Raw genomic sequence first — 19,032 nt, forward strand, 5'->3', positions numbered from 1 at the left:
AAATACATTTTTCTATTTCGTTTATCAAGTTAGAATACAACCTGGGTGGGAGTAAAAAAACGGTAAAAGGATGAGTGAGGTCTTTGAAGATAATAAAACATCTTTTTCCTTTTTCCCTTTCCCCTTCCCCTTCCAACCTAACTTTTGGTTTTTATGGCATAGGGTACTTGACAGTTTAGCTTTCTTGTCTTAGAGTCTGTAAGTTAATAACCTTAGCTATGGTCAACTGAGTACTGACCGGTGCCTTTTTATCTACCTCCACTTACACATACATGCAACACACAGACAACACACACAGACACAGACACCGCCACACACACACACACACACACACACACACACACACACACATTAATACATATATTCAAAAGCGAATCCATGCTGTACGCTCTTTGTTTTATTTACTGAAACTAGACAATAACTTTGAAACTACGCAGAAATAAGGTAAAAATTACATTAAGGTAAATAAAACAAAACAAAAATAAATAAAATTTACTAAAAATAAATAAATAAGAATAAAAATAAAATTTAATTAAAACAAATAAACAAACAACATATGTATAAATATAAAATCCGAAAGTTATATATATATATGTAAAACACACACACATACACACATACATACATATATATGCATATATATACATATATATACACACCCACATACATACGTATATAACATATATATAAACAACATTCGGACATCTATACATTCTTGTAATCTATATTGTGACAACAATCATATACGAGTCAGCCTATTCTAATAGTTCCGAAATATATATGCATATACATACATCTACATAAAATAGACACAGAGATACATCCATATACAAACATACACACAGATATATATATATATATATAAACATACAAACATACATGCATACATAAAATACACTTATACATACAAACGCACACAAATATAGACATATACATATATACATGTACCCTGTCACCAAATGATACACCCAAAGTAGAAATAGACATGAATACATTTACTATATAAATTCCCTTTTTCTATCAAACTCCACACGCATAGTTATGTTTCATGGTCCCATCGGCTTGTTACAGTTTCCTAAGTTGTAGGGTTTTTTTCCGTAAAAATTTACACTACGTAAAAAATTATATTGAATTCAGCATGAAGTTCATAGGTGTATCCTCATATTTAACAAACATTCTTTCGATGGTAAGGCAGATATACATAAGATGTATCACGATACAATAATAATATATAATGACACATCACAGAAATCAGAGTATTTAGGTTATACAAACCGAGTATATAAGCTTATATATTGTAGTACTTACCTTCATCTTTGTTTTTTCACCCTAATATCCTTATTCCATTTTCTTTCGTTCACCCATCATTCCTTACTTTCTTTCATCTATTTATTTCTTCATTTTTTTTTAATATATTAATAAATTACTTTTCCTACCCGGGTATATAAAGATCTTATATGCATACATGGACACACCCAAAAATATCCATATGCATACATTATTACGAGCTTCACTCAAAACGATTTATTACTCATTTGGTTCAAATATACCTTCCTACAGGTACTTATTTCGGTTAGTAATACCATAACTGCTCGATGAAGTAGAATATTAAGCGACTTACGTAACCCATACGGGTATGATTATAGTTGCGACCTCACTTATATACTTAATATAGCTGTTCTGTTCATTCATTGAGCACTATTTTGGTAGACACATGTTGTTTCATTGGATGTACTTCTAGGAAACTAAACTCTATTGTCTATATATATATATATATATATATATATATATATATATATATATATATATATATATATATATATATATATATCCAGGCATGTGCTCTTCCCCTATGTATGTGTGTCCGTATGTGTACACGCGTGTTTGTATTATTTACTTATCATAAAGATTTCCTTAATATTTATTAAAAATTCTAACAATCATTATACTATCAAAATGAACCTGTAATGTATAATTCATTAATTTATCCTCTTATTTTCCTTCTCTCGTTCTTTCTTTCAACTAAAACATCCGACAAATCAAAAATTAATTACTAATAAATAATAAACAATAAATATTTTTCAATCTCTCCCCGCCCGAATCTATGAATTCTGACGAAGCTAGTCGGATATTTCCTCTTCTTTTTTGAGGATTTCCCTCTAGCTGAAACAATATGTAAACTCATTCTGGACTCACAGCAATAAATTTCCTATATACTGCTTTGGCTACACATTGAGCATTCTAGTAGTCAGGTTTTTCACCACTGGTAAATAAATATATATATATATATATATGTTCGTTTTTTTTACACAGTGATCACCACTTATCAAGGCCCGCAAGCCACTCAGGGATAAAGTTATTGCAAGTACATTACCTTTGTGTGGAGATTTGATGAAGTGTTTACGTAAGGGGGCGGCTCATTAGGAATTTGTTAACATTTGACTTGAAGACATCCAAGTTGTAGTCCGGTGGGAAGCAGGCAGACGGAACAGAGTTCAAGAGGCGTGGAGCTCTAAGAAAGAAGCTTTGTTCATGGAATCCGCGTTTTGATTTAGGCACAGATATAGAGTGGGGGAAATTTTTCACAGTGGATTCAGCTAGACGGGTGTTTTTCCTGAAAGATTGGCGAGGGGGAGTTCAGACGAGCACCTGCCATGGAAATAACGATAAAACAAGGATAGGCTCGCAACGTCTCTTCTGTGGGGGAGGGGTTGCAGGGTAGAAACAAGGGCATCTCCCACTAAGCCACGAAGTCTATTTTGTACTCTGTCAAGGCAGGATAGGCTGTTTTTAGCAGCTCCTGCCCAGATATGGCAACAGTATTCCATCTTTGGACTTACTTGGCTTTTATATAGATAGAGAATTGCATCAGTAGTGAGATATCTTCTGGAGCGGTAGAAGGATCCCACCATCTTTCCAGCGACCTTTGCAACAGACTTGATGTACGTGTTCCATTTCAGATCAGGAGTAAAGGTCAAATCCAGAAGCTTGTCCAAAACACGGGGCCTCACCCAGACGAGAGCCATCCATCACAATTGATGCCAGCTGTGGATCAAATCGCTGATGATGTAAGGATAGGAGTTTGGTTTTGGATGCATTAAAGGTAACCAACCACATATTCTCCCACTGAACCACGCGCTCGAGATCAGAGGAGAGAGAATCAGAGAGAACTTTGTCATTTACAGCATTTGATGTGTTGTCGTAGATGGTTGTGTCATCAGCATAGATATCAACGAATGATTTAAGTATGTGTTTAGGGAGGTCATTAATGTAGAACAGGAAGAGAGTTGGGCCCAGGATTGACCCCTGAGGGACTCCAGCATGTATATTGCAGGCCTCCGATTTTTGTCCATCTATCACTACTCTTATGAGCCATCGGAGAGAAATGATTTAATGATTGAGAAAACATTTCCAGTTATACCGTAGCTGGAAATCTTGTGAAGTAGACCCTTATGCCATACCTTGTCGAAGGCCTTTGATATGTCAAGAGCAATTGCCCTAGAAAAGAAGCCTTTGTCAAGAGATTCACTAATCCTGTGGAATATAATTGTCAGCACATCTGAGATAGATCTTGCAGAGCGGAAACCATATTGTGTGTAACTAAGAAGGTTATTCCTGCTGAGGTGGTTGACTATTTCTCTATTTAATATGAATTCCAGCAACTTACTCATAACACACAGGAGACATTGGTCTCTACTGAGAGGGAGATGATTATCACCTGAATTCTTAAATACAGGGCAAACTGATGAGGTCTTCCAGGGAGTCGGAAAGCACTTCTCCTTAAGGCAGCGCTTAAATAGTTTCGTAAGTATGGGAGCAAGTTCTGGTTGAAGCTTTTTTAACACTATAATTGGGATGCCATCAGGGCCAGTTGATTAGAAGTAATCAAGCATTACGCATGTATGTATATATGCGCGTTTATTTGGTAATGATCAATTCTGAGAAACAGAAGATATAATTAAATCAATAAGAAAATTATAATAACCACAGGAATTCTATTCAGCTTATATTAATTTCAATGTAAGTGCCTTGCCTGAATACACACAGTAAAATTAAGAACGCATTCAATTAATTAAAGTTCGATGCAGGGTTATCGGAGGATTAATAAAACTATAGCTGTTATTACTTTACGTAGGTAGGAACGCAGAATAGGATTATTGTAAAGTTTTAGGTGATTCTTATAACGCTTTATCTTGCAAATACTAAGGTTATAACTAGAAGGAAACCAGTCCGTAGAAACAAAGTTCCACAACTTAGTAGTTCTGGAAATGGAGGGGATATATATATATATATATATATATATATATATATATATATATATATATATAATTATACAAACATTGATGGCTACACATGCGCACACATGTTTCTGTAATCACCCGCGTTAGGGGATTGCGTCTTCAGGCCAAGAATTTTCGTCGATAACTGATATTTCAAACAAAATAATTGTCTTATTTCGTTTACAAAGTTAGAATGTAACATGGGTAGGGATAATGAGCGGAGGGGCAAGTGAGTTCTTTGAAGATAATAAACATCTTTTTTATCTCCCTTTTTTATATTCCCTTTTTTAAGTTTATCTATCCCATCTTTTTGTATTTATTGCATAAGTACATGAGAATGTAGTACTTTTGTCTTGCGGTTTGTAAATTAAAACATTCACATGGGCATTAAGTACTTACCGGTGCTATTCAATCCATACATCCGCACACACACACGCACATACACACACGAAGCAAACATGCGCTTATATCTATACTCAAGAGTGTTGTATTTTACTCACACACACTCACACTCACACACACGCACTGAAAACAGGCTATAACTATATCGACACAGGAATTAAATTAAGATTAAAATTAAAATTAAATAAATAAATAAAAAAACAAAAATAAAACAAAACAAAATAAAAAACAAACAAACAAACAAACCAAAAATAAAAGTAAAACGCCGAAAGTTATCAAATTCTTCACGCATACATATATATAAATACACGTATATACACCCAAATCTTGATACACCCGCGCCTATATACACATACCCGTACACATATACACATACATAAACATATAATGCTCACATACAGTTATAACATGTTTACATCTCTACCTACATACACAGTTGTATCAATGCATGGACGCTCAAACACAGATATCCATGTACACACCTGGACACCATACATCATGACTGTTATTATATCAAAACTAATACTAACCCCCCTAACAATCCTAATAATAATAATAATTCTTATAATATTGATCATACTAATGACACCGCCAATACCAATATTAAGACTGTCGATTGGGAACCCCAAAACCTGGTGACCCCAACCGGAGAGACGTCCCAACAAAATACAGATATATATATATATATATATACACACATACATATATGCACACATATATGTACATACATATATACATACACACATATACATATACATACACATACACATAAAAAACATATATATATACATATATATATAAAACACACACACACGCACACCAGTATATATAGAACACATACACGCACAGTCAGACCATCCGCAAGCGCAGACACACATCCCTATCCACACGTGTCCCCAAATCTCCACATACGTATACGAGACACACATACATATAGACACCAACATAGACTCAGGCATCTACCCACATACATACACACGCTTTTACACACAGATACCCGCTCACACACAACGCATAAAAACACAGCAATACATGCACAAATTAATAATAATAATAATAATAATAATAATAATAATAATAATAATAATAATAATAATAATAATAATAATGTGTCCTTTTTCTTCAGTAGTGTTGTAACCCCTTTATACATGAAACAGCGCACCACTCCAGTCCCCACGGGCGTATATATATACATGCACAACATACATGTATATATACCCAGACATCCATACATTCTTGTAATATGCATTATTATAATCATCGTATACGAGAAAGCCTATTTTAATAGTTCAGATATATATATATATATATATATATATATATATATATATATATATATATATATATATATATATACACACACATATATATATATACATACATATATATACATATACATTTATATACATACACACATATATACACACATGCATACAGACACATACATAAATACAATTATACATACATATTTACACAAAATACAGACATATATATATATATATATGTACACTGCCACCAAATGATACATCTAAAATAGAAATAGAAATGAACTAATTCACTACATAATTCTCTGCTCTATACAATTCCTCACGCAAAGTTATATTACCCGCCCCCCATCCGCTTGTTATTTTTTCATTAGTTGTACGTTTTTTTACTACATAAAAATTTATACTACGTAAAAATTTATAGTGAATTCAGCTTGAAGTCCATAGGTATATCCTCATATTTAGTAAGCACTCTTTCGAGGGTTACACAGATATACATACGATATATAACTATATAATAATAATAATTATAATATATAATAATATATGACAAAAAATCAGAGTATTTAGGTTATATAAACGGAGTATAAAGGCTTATATATTGTAGTACTTACCTTCATCTTTATTCATTCCCCCTATTTCTTTATTTAATTTTCTTCTCTTTCACTTTCTATTTTTACTTTATTTTATCTATTTATCTGTTTATTCATTTATTATTATTTATTTATGTATTTATTTTTCTTTCTTTCTACCCACGTATATATACATACAGATCATATGCACATACATGCCCACACCCAAACACATCCACATGCATACATTATTACGAGGTTCACCTAAACAATCTATTACTCGCTTGGTTCAAATATACTTTCATACAGGTATTTATTTAGGTTGGTAATATTATAACTGCAGGAGAAAGTAGAATATTAAGCGACTTATGTAATCCATACGGGTATGATCATAGTTACGATCTCACTTATCCTCTTTTTTGGTGGGGATACAGGATGTGGGATAGTTGTACTCATAGTTGTTCTAATTTTCTAACTTAGAGTTCCTTAAGTGCATGTATTCTGAAATGTTTGCAGGATATAGCAGTTTCTTGTTTAATATTTAGCAGTTTATCCCTATCTTTAAACCTAGTTATTTCAAGTTTTTCTGATAAGCATAATGGGCATGATGAGTTTAATGAGTGGCAAGTGTTGGCCCTTCTTATAATCTTCCATTTTATTCTAGGTGTTTTATTTTCTCTAACTAATTTCCAGTAGTATAACTATAAGGAAGTGTCCTTTTCATACGTTGATTATTCATCGAACGTGTGTGCCCATAGAATCTATTTTGGATGTCATTTGTGTACTACCTATGTAGAATCTTTCATTCCTTGGGTTCTCTACTGGGAATATTATAGCCTGGTATATCACTGATGAGGTTAGACATTAGTTTTGTATTGGGAATTCCTCAGGTTTTTGGCAGTTACATTTATTCACAGCCGTGCTATCACTAGTATTTAGAGTTTCTCTATTAGTCGTCCTTAAGATTCTGCCATTAAGCTTCTTTATAATTTGTTCCAAGTTATCACTATTGCTATGACTTAATAGTAATGTATTTGTATTAAATATTTTATGTAATATATTATTTGGTGGGAAATATGTATATATATGTTTGTGTATATATATATATATATATATATATATATATATATACATATATATGTTAGGTTTTATTCGTTTGAAAATATAAGTTCCTTATCATACCATTTTTACCATAAAATTGTATAATAATCATCAAAAAGACGACAAATGTTCATGTGGTCTCGTCCCAAAGAACTACAGGTACGTGCATTCAATATATAATTCGGCGACCTATATTGATATATCAATATATATATATATATATATATATATATATATATATATATATATATACATATATATATATATATATATATATATAGTCTTTGGAGTTTTTAACCTTTAAAACTATACAAAAATATGTTTTCATTCGTTAGAAAACCATCTAGTCCGTAAATCATTTAATCACCTGCAATCACTGCATCAACTCGCCCTCGAATTTACTATAATACCAATAATTTATTTTTCAAGAGATCATCAGTTGTTTACCATGAAACACTGTATATTACATCATAGCTCCTCAGCAGTGTGGATCAAACACCACCTCCCTTAATCTTAGGAAGAAAACATGTTAAAAACATTTGATCTAATTTCCTATACTTAATTGCAATTACTAACCTTTTCATAATATAAAAATTAATTTCTTACCTGTGCGATTCATCAATTTCCACATTAAAAATGGATACATTTTTTTAATTTATCAGTCTTGTATTTATAAGATTTGGATTAATCAATTTAAATACTTATCACCTTCACTATGATTAGTATTTTGTATTTACATTCTTATTTATTTAAAATTAGATATATAAAGGTCAAAATATTTTTACATATATACATTTTTTTTTATTATATATAAATTTATTATATGTAATTATAAATACATTTTATACATTGCAAATATAGTTTTGGATTTCCTTTATTAATATAGTCTGGTTTATCTTAAACGATTCAAAAGCATCAGGTTAACGCACAAATGCTTTATTCAACTGTTTAAATATTTTATTTTTAACCCCACCTTGTTTTATCATCCTTATTACTAAGTTAGAAACTGGTGGTATAAAATCTGTTAATTTTAAAGTAACGCGAACTATTTTTAAAAAATCTTACATAATGGTTCCATAAAACATAAAACAGGGCAGGTGCTATCTTTATGTTGCATACGTACTATTTTAAAGGGGAAAGCATTTCTTTTATCAAATATTTTAAAAAGAAAAATCCCTTCCTCAATTTTTATATCTAAATCCAGAAATGTGACCTGTTGTCCTCTATGTTCACAATTCAATTTTAATCCGTTCGGATATATATATATATATATATATATATATATATATATATATATATATATATATATAGAGAGAGAGAGAGAGAGAGAGAGAGAGAGAGAGAGAGAGAGAACACGTTTTTAGTAATTTTATAAGTCCCAAATCTGCGGGATTATTGATCAGAATTTAACAGACTAAATCTCGGTGGAAGGGTATGGCCTGAATTTTATAGTGGGCTATATGACATTTGCATTTAGGGTAGAAAATTAAGGGGATAGTTCATCATCATCCCGATCCTTCTTTTTGTATATATAAAATGTTTCAATCATAGTTATTTGTTTTCCAAGTTTTGCATATGAATTGTAAAATATCATATATTTTCCCCAAATATCTGATCTTGATTAAGGGTGAACCAAAACTTGCTGCTATGGTTTCAAATGTTCTCATAAAATAGCAAGGGGAACTTGATTTCAAATATTTGTCATATTTATATCTGTTCTTTTGGGGTTTTAGTCAGAAATTCCTTAATTCGATAACTACATAATTACATACTTTCATAAGTAAATTTCACTGTTTCGGATTATTTGATACCAGAAATATTAATAATCGTACCCTATTTTCAAAAGAGGGGGATATACCATATAAGAAAGATTTTGAATAACGTCCCCCTGTTGATGCTTTTTCATATAATTTTTGAAATCAGTGTAGGAACTATGTCAAGGCGAGAGGGTTGTGGGATATATATATATATATATATATATATATATATATATATATATGTGTGTGTGTGTGTGTGTGTGTGTGTGTTTGGGTGCATATATATACTGCAAATCAAGACTAATGAATTCTAAACCAATATGTGTTCGTATATTCAAAGAAGACACACTCTCTACTTCTCTACATGTAATATGAAATGCAATAAAACTCTGCAGTGTATTATTTCCGGTTTGGGATAGTTATATCGAACCGTATTATTTCAATTTCTTATTTATAACTCCTGTTATTTGCAAGCAGAATTCATTTCTGCCATCAGTAGCATTGTTCTTATGGTTTTCACGGATTTATTTGTTTTAGCAAACTTGGTCTATTATTTATTTGCAATTTACTTTGAAATTTAACATGAAAGAAATAGCAATTCTTGAAAAATTAATATCTTTTACTTCTCATTAGAGATTTCGTGTATTTCTTTGCTGAAATTCGCTAGGATTGCTAAGAAAAACACACTCATCCTAAGAATATAAACTATGCATTCAATATTTGCAACTTCCGATTAGTGTCAATTTATTTTATCTCAGATAAAATATATATGTATATGTATATATATAATATATATGTATATATATGTGTTTATATATTAATAAATATTATGACGTACATATATATGTGTGTGTGTATGTGTGTGTTTATGCATATATTTGCTTTTAGAAAGTAAAAATGGTTATAGTATGCATAAACTAAAATGGCAGGAATAGTCAACTCTAAAAGCTGATTCCAGGAACATTGATTAAAAAAAGTTGGTTGGGATTTAAACATGAAATTATGATCAGATAAACTGTAATTAGTCGAGTGTTTTGTAAAATGATTCGCAAAGGATGGGCATAGATTGAAGCAACAGCACTTGACATTAAAAAAAAAAGCTGAACGAACACTTGGCATGAAAAAATAGCACAAAAAAACAGCTTGCAAATAGGGTAAATGACTCCGCTGATTATGTTTTGAAGCATGTTTGACTCTTGTTAGAGCATGATAGACTCGTATGAACAGCTCCCGCTAAAAAAAAGTGTGAAAAGTACTTTATTTTAAGACGTATTTTGCTCTGATAAATTGAGAAGGTTTAGTTTGGATTTTGATAGCTCATTCAGCGGTAGAATACCGTCTACCTTTTTCAGACGACTTTTCATCAGAAAAGAAAAATGTAAGTGAAATGAACTTAGGTTCTTTTGTAATTTATTTTTTGTTATATGTTATCACGTTGCTTTAGCTGTTTTTTGTAGTGTGATAATTTCATCCATCTTTCGTCAAACGAATATTGAGTTTTTTAAATGCTACACAAAATATTAAATAATGTTAATGAGAGTTGCATTTCTGTTTAAGGGATATATATTTTGTGTTTTAAAGTTTTGATTAAATACGTTCTTATTGTAAATAACAGATATTTTACGAATGATGTTTCATTTCTCTCATTTCTTTACTCTCCATTCTACTCTCCTCCTCTTGAAACTATTTATTTTCCTGCTTTTTTATATCAAAATATGCCACGAAATGTAAAACATAAGCTTTGACAGTTAACAGTTTTTCATCGTATTTTCGGGATTCGTATCAACAATTTATTATTTGTTTATAAATTTGAGTCAAATGTAATTTAACGAGATGAAACACACTACAATAGAAGAAATTCAACTGCATTCTTTATAACTAAGTGTAAATGCAATGCATCAAATAAATGTCATCATTAATGATAACAATATTAAATAAAACAACTTAATGGAGAAATAGGGGATTATTTTAGGCTACGTATTGTTTAGTTAACCTTGAAGACGCACATAAATTGTTTTTAATGTGAAATATTTTCCAATACCAGATTTAAAAGGTTTTATTTTATTTTAAGTTTTCGCATAATATTTGCCGTATATATTTGACTGTAATGAAATAAATATTCTATTACACCTATTTAGGGCGTTCTTCGAAATCAGACCTCTAAATTTAAAATAGCACATTTGTCTTTTACATATAATTTTGGAGTTTAATTTAGTAAATTAAAAATATTACGAAAACAAAGTGTTTTTTTCTCTATATTTTCAATAAATGGTTTATTTTATCAGAATAAATGCTTTTAGATAAATATATTTATTAGTAGTGATACATTTTCCTATAAAGCACATATATTAAAATGCGACAAACCTTGCATGAAAGACTAAAAGAAGCAAACATTTTGAAAGGAGTATTTTATGGTGTAAATGTAGACAATATATAGGTGCAACCGTAAACTCCAATTCGCTGAAGAGGGAAATAATCCAGAACGAATTAAACTGTCTTTAAAATTCAAAACTAAACATATGACGCAATACATTAGACATTCATTATTGAGAAAATAATGGCCTATTATAGTTGCATTTCTATTAGTTCAAAAGGATTAAAACCATTTCCTGTCCAAAAATTCGCAGATAAAATATAGACTATTTTATTTTATAATTAAAAAAAGAGGAGACTGTAATTTTTTATTATAGTTTTTTTTTAAACTTAAGTATAGTTTGCAAGTGAATTGGCATATGTTCCTTCATAGTTAATATAAAGAATTATGAAGAAAACAACGAAAACAACAATGTGTCGTGTTGAATTTTCATTGAAAAAATAACTTATTTAAAATAATCTCTCTTTAGATTTAAATGGGTGAAAAATAATTTGCTAACAAATTATTTTATATTCATTTTTTTTCTTTTTTATTCATTTTAATTACGTAGAATGTGGTTAAAACAATTTCAACTACCGTGTAAATCCCACGGCTTCTTCTAGTTGTTGTTATTATAATAATTATTAATGTTGTTGTTGTTGTTGTTATTATTATTATTATTATTATTATTATTATTATTATTATTATTATTATTATTATTAAAAAAACAATATATACTTTATTGGTTATTAATATCATCACTAATATTATTACTAGTATTAATGATGGTGGTGGTGGTATGTTTTTATTATTACTGTAGCTGTAATGGTATGTGTTGTTTTTTGCTGTCATTGCTATTGTTGTTTTTGCTGTTAATATTATTGCTACCGATATTAGAGTTGCCATTATCATTGTAGATTTTATTTCTGTTGTTGTTGGCGGTGGTAATGGGAATAGTGGTGGTGATTGAGAAAAATGTCGGGAGGGTATCTTTGACCTTGGTGGGGAACCCTCCTAGAGATAATGTCTCGATAAAACTATCGATGGTGGTGTAACCCAAAATTCACGAACCGCATTTATGGGAGAATGTCAAATCAAAATATTGAAAATTACGACGTACATGAGGCTAGAATATCTTGTGATGGTCTCATGTCATATAGGTGCCCCACTGGTCTACAGGGTTGGTCCTGTCGTCATCATAAGCTGTTCGAAATTCTGAGGATGTGGTTGGATATATGGGGGAGTGAGAATTGCCAGAGAGGGTACCAAGACATGAAGGGAGTTGAAACATGGAAATGTAAATAGGAAAACGTGGACAGATGAGGAAAGAAGAGTACTGTGGGTATGCTTTGTAAGAAGTGGAAGTACCAAATCTAGTAGATATATCGGAAAAGTGAAGGAAGAATGTGAATCAATAGAAGGAAGAGCTAGAAGTGTCGCGAGTTTGGTAACCCAGTAAAAAAATAAAAATAACAACCTGCTTTCAGTGATTGTAAGAGAAGAGATTGAATGGATGGTTAGGAATTAAATGAATAACAAAAGTACAATTGATGAAACTAGCTCTGGTGAAAGAACTGAAAGAGTGAAAGTGCAGAAGCGGAATCTAACGATGTTTGCAGGCGGACAACAGAGGAGTTATGGAATCTTATGCTTATTACAGAAGAAAAAAAGGAGAAATGAAGGATAGAAGGCCACACTAGCAGAGGCGGCTTGAAGAAAGTATTAAACGGTGGCGGAAAGACATTGGTAAAATGGAAACGAATGGTTGTCTTATAGAGGTACATGATACTTTCGAGTGTTAGTAGTTTTCTAGCACGGTAGAGAGAGCCCACCTTCCTTGCAGCGGCCCTGGCAATGCACTCGATGTAATTGTTCCAGCTCATGTTTCCTGTGAGCGTTAGGCCAAGGAGCTTGAGAGACGTACTATCAGATAAAGAGTCGTTGGCCATTGCTATAGGTGGTAGAGAAGGTTTCTTGTAATTATTGAATGAAACTAGTTTAGTCTTGGCGGCATTGAACGTGACCATCCATTTTTGTCCCCATTCCACTACTGATTAGAAGTTATCCTCTAGTGTTTCTCCAATTACTTTAGATATATGTTCATTTGTTTTCCTGTCGTGCCCGTTATAGAGTGTGGTGTCATCAGCATATACACCCATCTCAGAGGCAATTTTGTGGTGGAGGTAATTTATGAATATCGGGAATAGTAGAGTACAAGGATAGATCCCTGAGGCACTCCCACATTTATATCATATTGTTTAGATGTACGACCGTCAAGGACAACCTAGATCTTTCTCTCATCTAAGAACGATTTAATTGTTAAGTATTCTACCAGTGATACCGTATGATCTAATCTTCCTGAAAGGACCCTCATGCCATACCCTGTCAAAAGCCTTAGATATATCTAGAGCTACCGCTCTGCCCTCTCCCGTTTTTTCCATGAATGGTATATGCGTTCAGAGATTACAGTGAGGATGTCTGCTGTGGAACGGGCTTGTCTAAATCCATATTGTTGGTCGGTCAGAAGTTTAGCATCTATAAGGTGCTGGACTAGAGCATGGTTAATTAAGGTCTCAAATATTTTAGCAAAAAGTGGGAGGAGGCTAATAGGGCGATAATTAAATGGGTCAGTTATTTGGCCAGAATTCTTGAATGCTGGTACCACAGAAGCAGTTTTCGAACAGCCCGGAAAGCAAGATTCATTAAGGCATTTGTTGTAGAGTTTGGAGAGAACTGGAGCTACTTCGGCTGAGCACTTTTTTAATAGCACAGCTGGGATGAGATCCGGTCCACATGCTTTTGAAGTGTTAAGGTTTTTTATGATAGCATGCACCTGAGCAGGGGTGATTTTCAGATCGTCTAGCGTGGCATCTGTCCGCATAAGAAATTGAGGTAGGGGTGGTTGGAAGGGCCCAGTGTTGAGTTTGAGGCAAACCGACTGGCAAGCATGTTAGCCTTTTCGGTTGATGAGCAAACAACCTCGTGATTGTTGGTTAGTGGGGGAATTGTTGATTGCCCATTATTTACTACACTGTTGTAGATTTTCCAGAAGTCACGAGCTCTTAGTTTTTGTGCTTCGATGCGTCTTTTAGTGGTTTCCGTAAATTCCCTCTTAGCTGTTGCTATTTCTTTCTTAACGTTACTTCTAGTTTCTATGTACTTCTGTCTGTTTGAACTGAACTCATGTACGTTAAATCTGCGGAATGCATGCTGCCTTTGAGCAATGGCAGTTGCGCAAGTCGAAGTACACCATTGGGGGAGTGGGGCTTGCTATAGAATTTCCGCATGGGAACATGCGCTTCGATTGCAGTTTTGAACCATTCAGTGGCCTCGTTTGCACACTGTTCAGCAGGAAGAGAAAACATATTTCCTCATGGGGCGTCTCCGATATGATCTCTGATGGCTTCCCAGTCAGCCTTTTTATAATATCTCGTTGTTTTGAGCACTGGCTCTTCAGTTTTGGCTCTAGAGTTTAGGGCGATTTCAACCATTATCACTGCATGATCAGCGTTCCCAAGTGGGCTGTCGGCTTTCGTTATACAATTATCAGGAACTGTGGTCAAAAACAGATTTAAAAGTGATGCGTGTTGTTCTTTCCTGCTCAGAGAAACGGGTTGGAAAAGTACCAATTTGTGATAGGGAGTGAGATATAGCAAAACTATGTGTTGGGCTTCCCGCTGCATCTGTGTAAGTAGAGAATCCAAGCCAGTTTTTGTGATGGACATTAAAGTCACCAAATACATGTACTTGGGCGCTATGTCGAAGGAGGGTGTTGTGTCTATGCTGTCAGAGAATTTGTATATTATGGTGCAGTTAGAGAAAATAAAAGTAGCTAATGTTGTGTTGCAAGTTTAGTCTAAAACACATAAAGGCTTGATCATCCATTTCTAGGTTTGTTTCTCTAGTCAAGGGAAGGGTATTACGAATGTAAACTCCAAGTCCATGCATGTGTCTGTCAGAGTCCTTATGGCAGAGTGGGAGATATCCAGGCATGTTAATGTAGTTAGAGGGATTGAGGAGTGTAGGTTAGTCTCACTTAGTGCAAAGATATCCGGGGTATTTCACGAATACTAAATAATTTGACCGTTTCTTGGACGGATAATGTACAACACCTACATTAAATAATTTTCTTATCCTCTTACAGACAATGTAAATATATAGCTGAAATAATTAAACATACTATCGACAGGTTATGCACAACATATATTAACTAATTTCCCTACACACCAAGGCAAGCATGAATTTAAGAAAAAGGAATCCACTTTTAGAAGATGAATCATTATAATTTCCAACGAAATACATACATACATTGTCTTGGCTAGTGATTAGGTAACGCTTGCTTCAACAGAAATTACTGGGTTTCGTTCTGAACAACAACCACCACCGCAACTATAATTTAAGCGAAATTATATCATTTCTGGATAGGACTCAGCAGATTTTCCAAATGAATGTGCAAATATTATTTCAGCACAGTCCGTAATTTGAATGCCAGTTTATTGTTTAATAGATTGTTAGGTGAAAGTACAGAATAGATTACAAAAATATCCTCCTCTCCCTATATTAAGAATGCCTTTCTAAATAATAGCGTTCTTATTTCAGCATGCTCCGTATTTCCTGTGTTAGTTTTTATTTATTAAATTGTTAGATGAAAGTACAGAATAGTAAAAAAGATACCCCCATATTAAGAATAGCCTTCTAAATAATGTAATTATTTAAGTATATTCCGTATTCCATATCTCAGTTTTCCCTTCCACCTGTCTTCAAAAAGTAAATATGAGATCGTAAAATTCTACAACCATTTTAAGCGACTGATTCCATATTATCCCATCTCTCTTAAAAATAGATTAAAAAATAAAGACACTTTAGGATCGTAAAGGGCTTCAGCTATTTCAGCGACTGAGTCATTATTACCCCTGTCTCTTTAAAATAGATATGAAATAAATGAAATTTGAGATCATAAACTGCCTCAGCCATTTCGTGAGCTGGCTTCACATCCCTACGTCGCTTATAAATATATATGAAATAAAATAATTGTGAGATCGTAAACGGTTTCAGCAATTTTGTAGATTGACACCATACCCCGCCTCTCTGTTAACAATATATATTAAATGTAGTAATTGTGAGATCGTAAACAGTGGTAGCCGTTTCCGGGCCTGACTTTGTGTCCTTTCCTCTGTTTAAAATATATATGAAATAAAGTAGTTTTGAGATCATAAACTGCTTCAGCCATTTCCGGGACTAACTCTATATTCCTCTCCCCACCTCTAGAAATATATGTCGTGTTGGTTATTTTCTACTTTTTAAGAAGGAGGTAATGCATGGTAGAAAACTATATTACGCTTACATGACCTTTTAGCTAAGATCAAAGTGTAATATCTCTTCTGATGCAGCATTTCAACGAAATCATTTAATGATCCCCTCTCCATAAAAAGGTTTTGTAATCCCTGGCAGCCACCAGAGTACTTTTAAAAGTAACATGATCGTACTTGTCTCCCCCTCCCCCCACCATAATCAATACATGACGTCACTTCCTGAAAATGCCTCAGCAGTTTTTCAAAATACATGATTTCATTACAAAGTGTTTGTATTTTAAATACAGGTACTACATTGTAGAAGCACCTTATTTAAAATTCATACTACTAAAAAATAAATATTTCAAAGTGCAATTAGTGATTAGCCAACACTTGCTTTAAAATAAACTCATAAAGAAATTGGATTGAGAAACTGATACTTACTGTTAACTAATACTAAACCAAAACTAGAGATAATACGTGGCAGTTTCTCATTTGAAAAAATTCTTAGGTGAAAGTCCAGAAGAGTTTAAATAATACCCCCCTCTCCATATAAAGAATGGATTTCTAAATAATAACGTTATTATTTCAGCACGGTCCGTATTCCGTGTGCCATTTCCCCTCTGTTTTAAAAATGTGTATGAAATAAAGTAATTATGAGATCGTATATATATATATATATATATATGTATATATATATATATATATATATATATATATATATATATATATATAGGTATGTTTTCATATTTACAAATTTCAAACCGCGAGTATAATTTACGTATGATGTTATTTTTACTTTGTTTTTGAGTTTGTGTCATCATTTAAAATTGAAATAAATAAAAAAACGAGCGAGTATACAAAACGAAAATGTCAGCAAATGTTTACTGAACATTTTACATGTAAATTTGCCGATGTCTGTATGCGATATACATGCATGTAAGCAATGATATTATTCGCTATAAACTACCCTTGGTGCATGAATACTATTTCCTGCAAATTTCAGTGCTATGTGATCAGTAGTTTAAGAGTTTACCTGTTAGGTATTCACAAACACATACGTCTACTGTTTTATTTATATATAAAATTATTCTATTTTCTTTTTTCATATTATTAAGCATTGTTATTGCAAATAATATCGATTAAAAATCAAATGTATTGTCAAAAATCCCCAAATTAAATATTCTTTTATTATCGACATTTCCTACACATGGGTTCTAAAGTTAGAAAGAAGAAAAATACACTGGTGTATCAGCAGTATAATGGAATAGATGTTCTTCACAAAAGAACACAAAAGACAACGAAGTTAAGCGACGTTGAGCCTGGACAATACTAAAAAGGGTGACCAGTTGGTATACAAGATGCTCTATGTGCTCGAAGCCTGCGGAGGGATGAGCCCTATCAGACTAATCTTGCCCAAGACACGATCCATGAAATAAAGCAGCGCCCTCACAATCCCAAAGGGACACGCCTGTTTGTCTTTAAAAGAACCCTTTTGAACATAGTCGATACAGTAGTATGTAATTGGAAGTCTTAAATTTCTACAGTTGAGTCAACGCATTTATATGAACCACATATTTTCGCAAGGTCTTCCTTTGTTGTCATCTTCACGCAATCACATTATGTATTGTTTTCCACTAGTTAATAATGTCGTCGAGTAATTCATCGTTTGAAATACAGTTCTTCATATATAATTCGTGCGCTTCGATTTCCTTGCAGTAAAAATATGTTCACCAAAAGCAGATTTTATTCCCATTAATTCATATTTCACATCCATAATTTTTAAATTCAAACACTCAATTTTTTATCTAAACTCCCGCGATCATTGAAAGAAAATTACAGCATTTTTTTAAACACCAACACTGGTAACACTTTACGAAAATAAGTTTCCTCCCATTGCTACGGGGCCTCATATTTATGAATACAATTAAAAAAGTTAAAATATCGCTTCTGCTATTTATGTTTGAGTAGGTAATTACTGATCTGCGCTGCATAAACATTGAATGTAGTG

This window comes from Euprymna scolopes, chromosome 24 (genome assembly GCF_053919585.1).
Source record: "Euprymna scolopes isolate OS-2025 chromosome 24, ASM5391958v1, whole genome shotgun sequence".
Taxonomy (NCBI): domain Eukaryota; kingdom Metazoa; phylum Mollusca; class Cephalopoda; order Sepiida; family Sepiolidae; genus Euprymna; species Euprymna scolopes.